This window comes from Trichosurus vulpecula, chromosome 3 (genome assembly GCF_011100635.1).
Source record: "Trichosurus vulpecula isolate mTriVul1 chromosome 3, mTriVul1.pri, whole genome shotgun sequence".
In the NCBI taxonomy this organism is placed as follows: Eukaryota; Metazoa; Chordata; class Mammalia; order Diprotodontia; family Phalangeridae; genus Trichosurus; species Trichosurus vulpecula.
In genome coordinates, this window is record NC_050575.1 from 340,019,419 (window position 1) to 340,028,853 (window position 9,435).

The 9,435-nt window shown below is 35.6% G+C and overlaps 1 pseudogene; it reads right to left on the reverse strand.

The window, feature by feature from the left end:
* Positions 1-249: 249 nt before the first annotated feature.
* On the reverse strand, positions 250-2,402 carry LOC118842578 (annotated as a pseudogene).
* Positions 2,403-9,435: the final 7,033 nt, after the last annotated feature.

The window sequence follows — 9,435 nt, forward strand, 5'->3', positions numbered from 1 at the left end:
GGACACTAACAGTGCTCTGCTCTAGAGGGAGAATAAAAAGATCCTTGGATTGAGAGTCAGAGAGCCTAATTTAAGTTCTGATTCTGCCAATTACTAGCTATTTGACCTCAAGCAAATCATTTAATCCCTAGAGACTCAGTTCTCTCATCTATGAAATTAGGGGTTTAGATCTGATCAAGACTTCTTTTTTTTGTCACAGGCATTTTTTTTATTAACAGACCATTAGAAAAACAATCATGGTAGAGACCTTTAGTTCATTCCTCTAATGAGCCTGTTGATCTGATCTTCCCTGTTACCAGCATCTCCACCTTCCGCAAAATGTGTAGTCTTTTTCTTCATTCTGCCTCATGGAGGACATAATTTGAAGGGCCGCAGGAAGTTGTTGGCATCTTTGAAGTGCTTGCTAATAGTGTAGATCTCATGGATAGTTCCATATTTACCGAGAGATTTTGCAATAAGGGCATTGTCAGTCAGGGCAATCCTCTGTTTCTTGATCTTACCATAACCACATTTGTAAATCGGGTCATTCACAGACTTCAGGTTTGGGTAACCCTGTCCAATGTATGGTTCCACAATCCTCAGCATGTTAATTGATGCCTTGTTAAGTTTAATGAAAGTGCCATTGAAGATGTGGTGAAGAAGAAGTTACAATACTTTTCAGACCTTTGGGCTAACACCATTGATACCTCTGATTCTGATCACAAAAGCTAACTTGGGTTCAGCAGGTACATAGCAGTTGCCAGCTTTGCGTGCCATTCTAGCCAGCCAGATTTCACTTCTATACATCTGTCTGTACTCCTTCTGGTACAATTTAGCTTTTTCATAGATGACTTTTCTCCATATTTTATGGAGTTTTTAATAGCCATCTTCTTCTTCAAGCATTTGGACTTCAGTATTGCAAAAGCCTTTCAGTTTTTCAGAAGGGATTCTTTTCTTCTATGCCCGCCATGATTCCAGCCAGAAAAAGAGAGCCTGATCAAGATTTCTTAATGTTTGGGGGGTTATGTACCCTTTGGCATTCTGATGAAAGGTATGGACTCTTCAGAAGAATATTAAATACCTAAAATAAAGTACATAGGATTAATACATAGATTCATACAATACTCACATTTTATACTTATTAAAATATTATAAAATATACTTTTAAAAAGTTAATACCTAGTATTTCTAGGGGCCAGGTACTGTGCTAAGCACTTTACAATTATTATCCCATTTGATCCTGACAGCAACCATGGGAGGTAGGTGCCATTATTATCCCAATTGTAAAGATGAGGAAACCAAGGCTGAGTTTAAGTGATTTGCCCAGGGTTTACACAGCTAGGAAGCATTTAAAACCAGAGTGAAACTCATCTTCCTGAGTCTAGGTCCCATACTCTATCCAACTGATGAAGTTGTATTGAATATCATTAAGCTCCTCTCATGTGACCAAGCTCCTGGTGCTTATTGTATTCCAGTTGAGATTTACAAGACAGAGGGTCCACTGCTTATACAAAAGCTGACTGAAATTTTCCAAGTTATATGGCAAGAGGGTGTTATCCCCCAAGAGATCAAGGATGCCTCCATTGTCCATCTCTATAAAGGAAAAAGGAAATAGGTTGTCCTTTGACAATCACAGGGGGATCTTTTTCTCAGTCACTGCTGGCAAGATGCTTGCCCAGAGTTCCCCTTAATAAGCTCATCCTTCACCTGGAAGATGGTCATCTGCCTGAGAGCCAGTGTGGTTTTAGAAAGAGCCAAGGAATGATTGACATAGTATTTGCTGCCCAATTCTAGGAGAAATGCAGAGAGCAGAACATTCATCAATCAGAGCAAGACTTTTAGTACTGTTAGTCATGAAGGCCTGTTGAAAATCATGACAAAATTTGGTTGCCTGGAGAAGTTCATCAACATTGCAAGTCAGTTTCATGATGGTTCTGGATAATGGACAATGCTCTCATGCTTTCCCAGTCATCAATGGAGTGAAGCAGAGCTGTGTGCTTGCTCCCATGCCTTTTAGATGATATTTTCAGCAATGTTGTCAGACATCTTCAATGAGGATGAAAATGGCAGCAAAGTTAGCTACTAACTGATGGTAAATTACTTAACTTGTAAAGGTTATAAGGTAAGACTAAAAAGGAAGGAGAATTGATGCATGATTTTTTTGTTGGCAGATGATTGTGCACTTAATGTAGCCCCCGAGGCTGAGATGCACAAGAGTATGGATTGATTCTGTGCGACTTGCACTGATCTTGGTCTGACAATCAACTCTGAGAAAACAAAGGTTCTCTATCAGCCAGAATAATCCATATGTGGAAAAATTAGTTACAGCAAATGGAGAAATGTTGAATGCTGTGGATAGGTTCACTTACTTTAGCAGTATACCTTTCAGGGATGTCCACATAAATGATGAGGTTGATGCACATATCTCCAGAGATATCTCAGCATTTGGGAAATGCCAAAGGAAAGTATGGGAGAGAAGAGGTATTAGGCAGCTAACCATACTGAAAGTCTACAGAGTTATTTTGCTGATCTCCTTGTGGTATGCTTGTGAAACCTGGACAGTATACCACCACCATGACAGTAAAATTAATCACTTCCATCTGAATTGTCTCAGGAAGATTCTGAAGATCACCTGGCAGGATAAGGTACCAGACACTGAGGTCCTTTATTGAGCTGAATTGCTAAGCATTCAAACTCTACTGGCCATGTTGGTTGTTTGAATGCCAAATGTGCATTTGCCTAAAAGATTATTTAATGGAGAATTAACCCAAGGCAAGAGCTCACACAAAGATCAGAAGAGGTGATACAAGGAAACTCTCAAGTTCTCTCTGAAGAACTGTAGAATCAATTGTGAAGCATGGGAGACACTGGCACAGGACTGCACAGTATGGCATGCCTGTATCAAAAAAGGTGCTGGGATCTATGAACAAAGCAGGATTGCAGTAGCTCAAAAGAGATGTGAGAGAAGCAAATTTAGAGACATCTTCACTCAAAATGCTCATATGAAGTATTTGTGACCAACTTATTGTAGAGGCCTTCTGAGCTTGTACTGGTCTGATCAGCTACAGGTGGATACACTGTACCTTGAATGCAACTTAGTGATGCTATTTTGATCCTCTTTGAGAATGAAAGACAACGATCCCTATTATCTATTTATCTATCTATGTATCTATCTATGTACCTATGTATCTATGTGTCTGTGTATCTATGTATGTATGTATGTATATATCTATCTACCTACCTATCCATGTATCTACTTATCTATCTAGTACTTACTCTATCAGACACTATACAGTACCTTTACTGTACCAATAAGGAAGACAGCACTAGCCCTCAGTAAACTTACAATCTAATTGGGGAAAATAACTAATAGGGGATCAGGGAAGTCAAGGTGATTTGGTGAATGCATTCATAAGAAAATTGATTATTATGTCAATTATACAAATGACAGTACTGATTTGATTTTTTTCCTCATATTTAGAGTTAGAAAGGGAATACACACAAAGTACCAACACATGGGGATGGCAAAAAGGAGCATGGTAGATTTTGGTTTAGTAAAAAAAAAAGTAAAAGGTTACCAATCAGAAACCAAGGGTCCCAATTAAACATTGCATATCCATTGAATAAGGAAAACATGATAAAAATATTGAAAATGGAACATATCTGTGTACATATCTAAATAAATATGGGGTTATGTGTGAATGTGCATATGTGAATAATAAATACATGTATGAGCACATATTATTATATGCATATGCTCATTAAATTATTATTTATAATCATTTAAATGAGGAAATGATCACAATAACTAGCATTTATATAGTGTTTTAAGGTTTGTAAAGCACTTTACAAATATCTCATTTAGCCTCACAACACCCTGGAAGTAGTTGCTATTATTTTTAAATATATTTTATTTTCCCCAATTATATGTTAAAACAATCTTTAACATTTCTTTTTTTTTAACATTTGAGTTCCAAATTCTGTCCCTACATCCCTTTCTCTCTCTCTCTCTCTCTCTCTCTCTCTCTCTCTCTCTCTCTCTCTGAGATGGTAAGCAATCATGTAAACCATTTCCATATTAGTCATTTTGTACAGGAAGACTTGAATAAAAGGAAAAGGATAAAAGAAAGAGGAAATAGCATGCTTCAGTCTGTATTCAGATAATATCAGTTATCTCTCTGGAGGTGGATAATATACTTCATCATTAGACCTTTGGGATTGTCTTGGATCATTGTATTGCTGAGAAAAGCAAAGTCACGGTTCATCATGCAATGCTGTTGTTATTGTGTACAATGTTTTACTGGTCCTGCTCACTTGCTTTGTATCAGTTCATGTAAGTCTTTCCAGCTTTTGCTGAAGTCATCCTGCCTGTTATTTCTTATAGCACAATAATATTCCATCACAATCATATACCATAGCTTGTTTAGCCATCCCCCAATTGATGGGCATCTGGTGGGTGCTATTATTAACCTCATCTTAATTATGAAAAAAAGTTGAGAATTTAAGTGACTTGAAGTATTTAATGCTGGATTTGAACTCCTGTCTCCCTGGTTTCAGATTCAGTACTTTATCCATTCTACTGCCAAGATACCTAAGTAGATGTCCAAGGAATAAATTCCCTGGTTTCATCTATACACTAAGTAAATCCTTTACCCTACTGCACATAATGTCCCATCCTCAGAATAATACCAGCTGATGAATCTTCAAAAATAACTACTAAAATTATTTTTTGCATTCATAGTATATATGAATATTAATTCACTAATTAATACTTCAATGTAATACTTCACTAGTACTTTGTTGACCTGAAATAGTTAATTCTCCATCTAATCGCCTAATTTCCTCCTGGGGAGCATTATTTATTGAAAGAAACTGAAAGAATAAAAAGTAGTCCATTCTAAACACAACAAGCACTCTCTGTTCAAAATGCCTAAATGCTTTGGGAAGAGCAATCATAAGAATGTACTTTTGATATCCCCATTGGCCCTGGGCAAACATTATTTATGACAACTGAATTCCTACTTGAACAGTGTAGTAACATGGAACTTTTCTGGCATTTCTAAAAATGTCTATATACTGTAAATTTTTCAGTTTTCTAAAGTTTTATATACGGAAATATTTTAATTTCACTGTTTAATGGAAGCATATTAAATAAAGTTTATTAGTGACAATAATAAAGACTAGCATTTATAAAGCAGTTATATTGATAAGTTCAGTCTATGGAAGTATATAGAGTCATTTCCCCCTCTTACTAAATGGCTACCAGACAGCGTTCTGGTTATTTTTGTTCTGTTGCCTCTACTGCCTGTTTCCTCAGTGTCATCTGTCAATTCCCAGTGAATAAGCTTCTAGTAATTACTCTCTTTCTCCTTTTTCTTTCTATACATTCTTTGGTTGCTTCTGATCTACTATCTGATATAACATAGGCAGGACTAAATTTAACCAATGAAAACCAGAAAGGCAAGTTATTTAAAACAGCAGTCTAACTTTACATGGATTTCTAAATTAATAGATCTGAGGCTAGCTTTACAAACCATATTTAAAGTACATGGGATTTTTCATAGTTATTTTTTTCATAGCTATTCCAGGCCCATTGCTGTGCTCCAGAAAGTTGAGCTTAAAGGCATAGAAAAGTACAATTTTCCTATATGTGAACTGTGGCATGCTTTGCTAAAGAATAAACATTTTCATAGACAGTGGCTCTATCAGCTTTTTTAAATCTCAGCTGACTAGGGTCAATAGGCTCAGCTTTCCCAGTCTATAGGGGAGTAGTATTTGACTTCTTTTCCAAGCATAGAGATATAGGAACAGAAAGTGGTACTAGTTTGGAAAATAAATGTTTGCCAAACCTTAAAATGAAGATTAATGAGAAGAATTCAGTAAAATTAGAGAGAGAAGATAGTTGGGAGGGGCAAGGAAATGGGGAAAGGGAAAAAGAAAGGGAGAAATGAAGGAAAGGGAAGGGAAGGTAATAGAAGGTAAAAGGTAAAAGCATTTTGGCAAGAACTCCATCAGACAAAATCATCTCAAGGGCATTTGAGGGGAAAAAAGAAAATAAAAAGAAAACAGCACAATAATGGAATATATTTATAAAGATTACTATAGCAATCTTTCCACCATAAGGGACAGTGATTACCTCATGCTTGGATCCTCATATCTCAATGCTGAATATGACTATATGGAAGGTAAATATTACATCAAATTAAGAAAGCAATAAAAGAGAGAGCAAAAGCAATTAGATCAAATATATAGGAGATTCATGCTTCAAGAGATACAACTGTGAGAATATTAAGGAATTGCTGTGCAATGTACCTAAATTTGGGAAAGTATCAAAGACATGGAGAAAGAATATTAAAGACCTTAATATTACCCTTCTTTCCTCAAAAATATAGCCAATAGAATGTTAATGATTACTGACCTCTATGGCTGTGCTCCCTACTATACAAAAATCTTTCTGAAGGTCACCCTTACAGGCATTGAGAGTATCATTGATGAGGGTATTAGAAGGAACAAGCAGTCTTTCCCAAGAGATATTCAGCTGATTTTCACATCTAAAATTTGAATATATTTATTCTTTGGTCTTTATGAAAAATATTTGGTTTTGTAGAACAAAATGCATTTTAAAGACTTTTGTAATAAGGCTCTCCCATTCATACATCAAATTCATTCACAATTCAGTGCAGTATATTACATGGGTCATTGGACTTAGTATCAGTAAGATCTGACTTCCAATCTTGCCACAAACACTTACTAGTGTGACTATGAACATGTTACTAGCTCTTTCCATTAACTCTTTTCTCATCTATAAAATGAGGGGTTTGGATTTTATATTCCCTATAATCTTTCTTTTTTCCAGACTTAAAGCTACGATCCTATGAATTCTTGAAAAAAATATAACATCAGAAATAGCTCTATTAGATGATTCTGATCACAAACATCAGGTAAGGAAAAAGGGAGATTTATGAGTGTGCAGGGGATTTGTCATGTGATAGAGGAGAGCCGCTTATAGAACCCAAGGTGAAGAAGGATACTATGGCAAAGTCCTCCAGAAGATGTTTGTACATGATTATATATGACTGATTGCAGCAAGCCTAGAAGCATTGCAGAGTCTCTGAGTAGTGGTCTATAACCACACAAAAGAATTTAGCCTTATCATACTTATGAGAAAATCAAACTAGATGAAGATTGTCTATTGCTTAGATTACGGCTCACATTTGAATGGATAATCTTACAGGATTGTTCATTATTATGAACATTAACCTGTCCCCTCACACTGTCATTCTAGTCTTCTTATGCCTCATTCCCCTCCATATAATCTGTGATCCAATGAAACTTGTTTCACTGTTGTTCCTCAAACATGACACTATATCTAGAGCAGCTAGGTGTATCAGTGGATATAGCTCTGGGCTGGGATTTAAGAAAATTTGATTTCAATTCCAGTCTCAAATACTTTCTAGCTGATTGATCGATCCTGAAGAAATCACTTAACTTTCATTTGCCTATGTTTCCTCAACTGCAAAAATAGAGAAAAAATAATAGCACCTACTTCCCAACTTTGTTGTGAAAATAAAGTGAAATATTTGTAAATTACTTAGTATAGTAGCCAGCAGCTAGTAAGTGTTAAATGCTTGTTTCCTCCCTCCCTCCTCCCTTCATCATACATAGGGAAATAGAGAAGCATACGATGGGTACAAATAGACTGCAACATATAACCAATAAGGAACTTCTAAGAAGAGGAGGAGTAAGAGATATCATCAAGAAAATATATAATAGCAGAAAAAGATGGCTTGGTAAAATGGTGAAGGCATGATATGATAAATGGTCTGTGAAATCAAAGATCCATTTGACTTATGCAAAGGTGAATTACTGATTGGATATGGATGAGGGCAAAGGTGAATCTAAGATGACTTGAAGGTTTTGAATCTCTTGACACAGAGAACTTCAATGGAAATATATTAATTATGAGGATCTAGATTTTTAGCAGAAAGATGAGTGCTTCTTTGGCCATATGGCTTTAGAGAGTGCTAGTGGGAAATCCATAGGGAAAAATCTGTCATGCACCCAGATATGCATAACCCTAACTCGTGGAAGAGGTCAGAGTTGACTGCACAAAGGTCTAATGAAAGAGATAATGTAAACAAGGGAGAAAGGGAGGAAAAGAAGGGACTAAAGTTATATGCATTCTTAGAAGCTAGGAATAAGAACATTAACCAGCAAAGGAGTTCAAGGAATGCTAAGATTGGAAAAAAAATTCAAAATTACAAAAATACTTATGTATCATTCAGAACATGCTTAAATTTGTTAAAGCATGTCTATAGAACACAGTAGCCTTAAAATTATTAGACTTTCCAAACCAAATCCAGAAGTTTTTGTTAAATACCTATTATTTGCCACAGAAGATAAAAAAGAAAGTAAAAAAAAAAAGTACCTGCTCTTAAGGGACTTACAAATGAATAGATGAGACAACATGTAAAAACTATGTAAAAACAAGATATATACAAAATATATTGAAGATAATAAAAGGGAATGAACTAACATGAACTACTATTTAATCTTTCATACTTGCCCAGCATTGTAATAAATATAGAAAATTTGAAACACATTTCTTGCCCTCAAGGAGCTTCTGAGATCCAAAGAACAAACAATTTTTTTTACTGTTTTAGATAGACAACAAATAAAATCATTGGGTTGGAGCTGGAAGAAATCTTATGAGTCATAAGTTGAAAAAATCTAGTTTCAGGTCTCATCTTTGCCACGTACTTGTTCCGCGATACTAACCAAGTTATTTATCCTCTCAGTGCTCTGAGCTACTCTTGATGATTACATAAATTGCAGAGAAGGTATTGACTTCATTTTGGAGATGGGCATTCCTCATCTAAGAGTTCCATTTACCAATGAGATACTAGGTCTTATCTGTCTCTCTGTTGCTATTTCTTGGTCACTCTATCTCTGCATCTGTTTTTCTCTGTCTTTCTAAACATACACACACGTTATACACACACACACATGCTTGAATTATTTACGTAAATTTCTTTTGAGGGTTCAGAATGCCTAATGCCTGTCTATCTATCATCTATCTATCTGCCTACCCACCTAGCCACCTACCTACCTACCTATCCATCTATCTATAAGTTAGACAATACAAATATTATTTCCATTTTACAGATGAGGAAATTATGGCATTGAAAGATAAAGTCGGTTACCTAGAGTCCTACTGCTCATATCTGAGGAAAGATTGAACCTAGAAGTCCCCTACTATTCCATTTACTATAATCACTCATTTTTACATGTAGATTCAGAAAATACAAAATAATAGCTGGTAAGTATGTAAAGTTTTACATACAATATAATTTGATCTTCATAATGCCTTATAGTAGAGGTGAACAATCTGGTTATCCTTATTTTTATTTTACAGATGAGAAAGCAGTCTCTAAAACATTAAATGACTTCTACAAG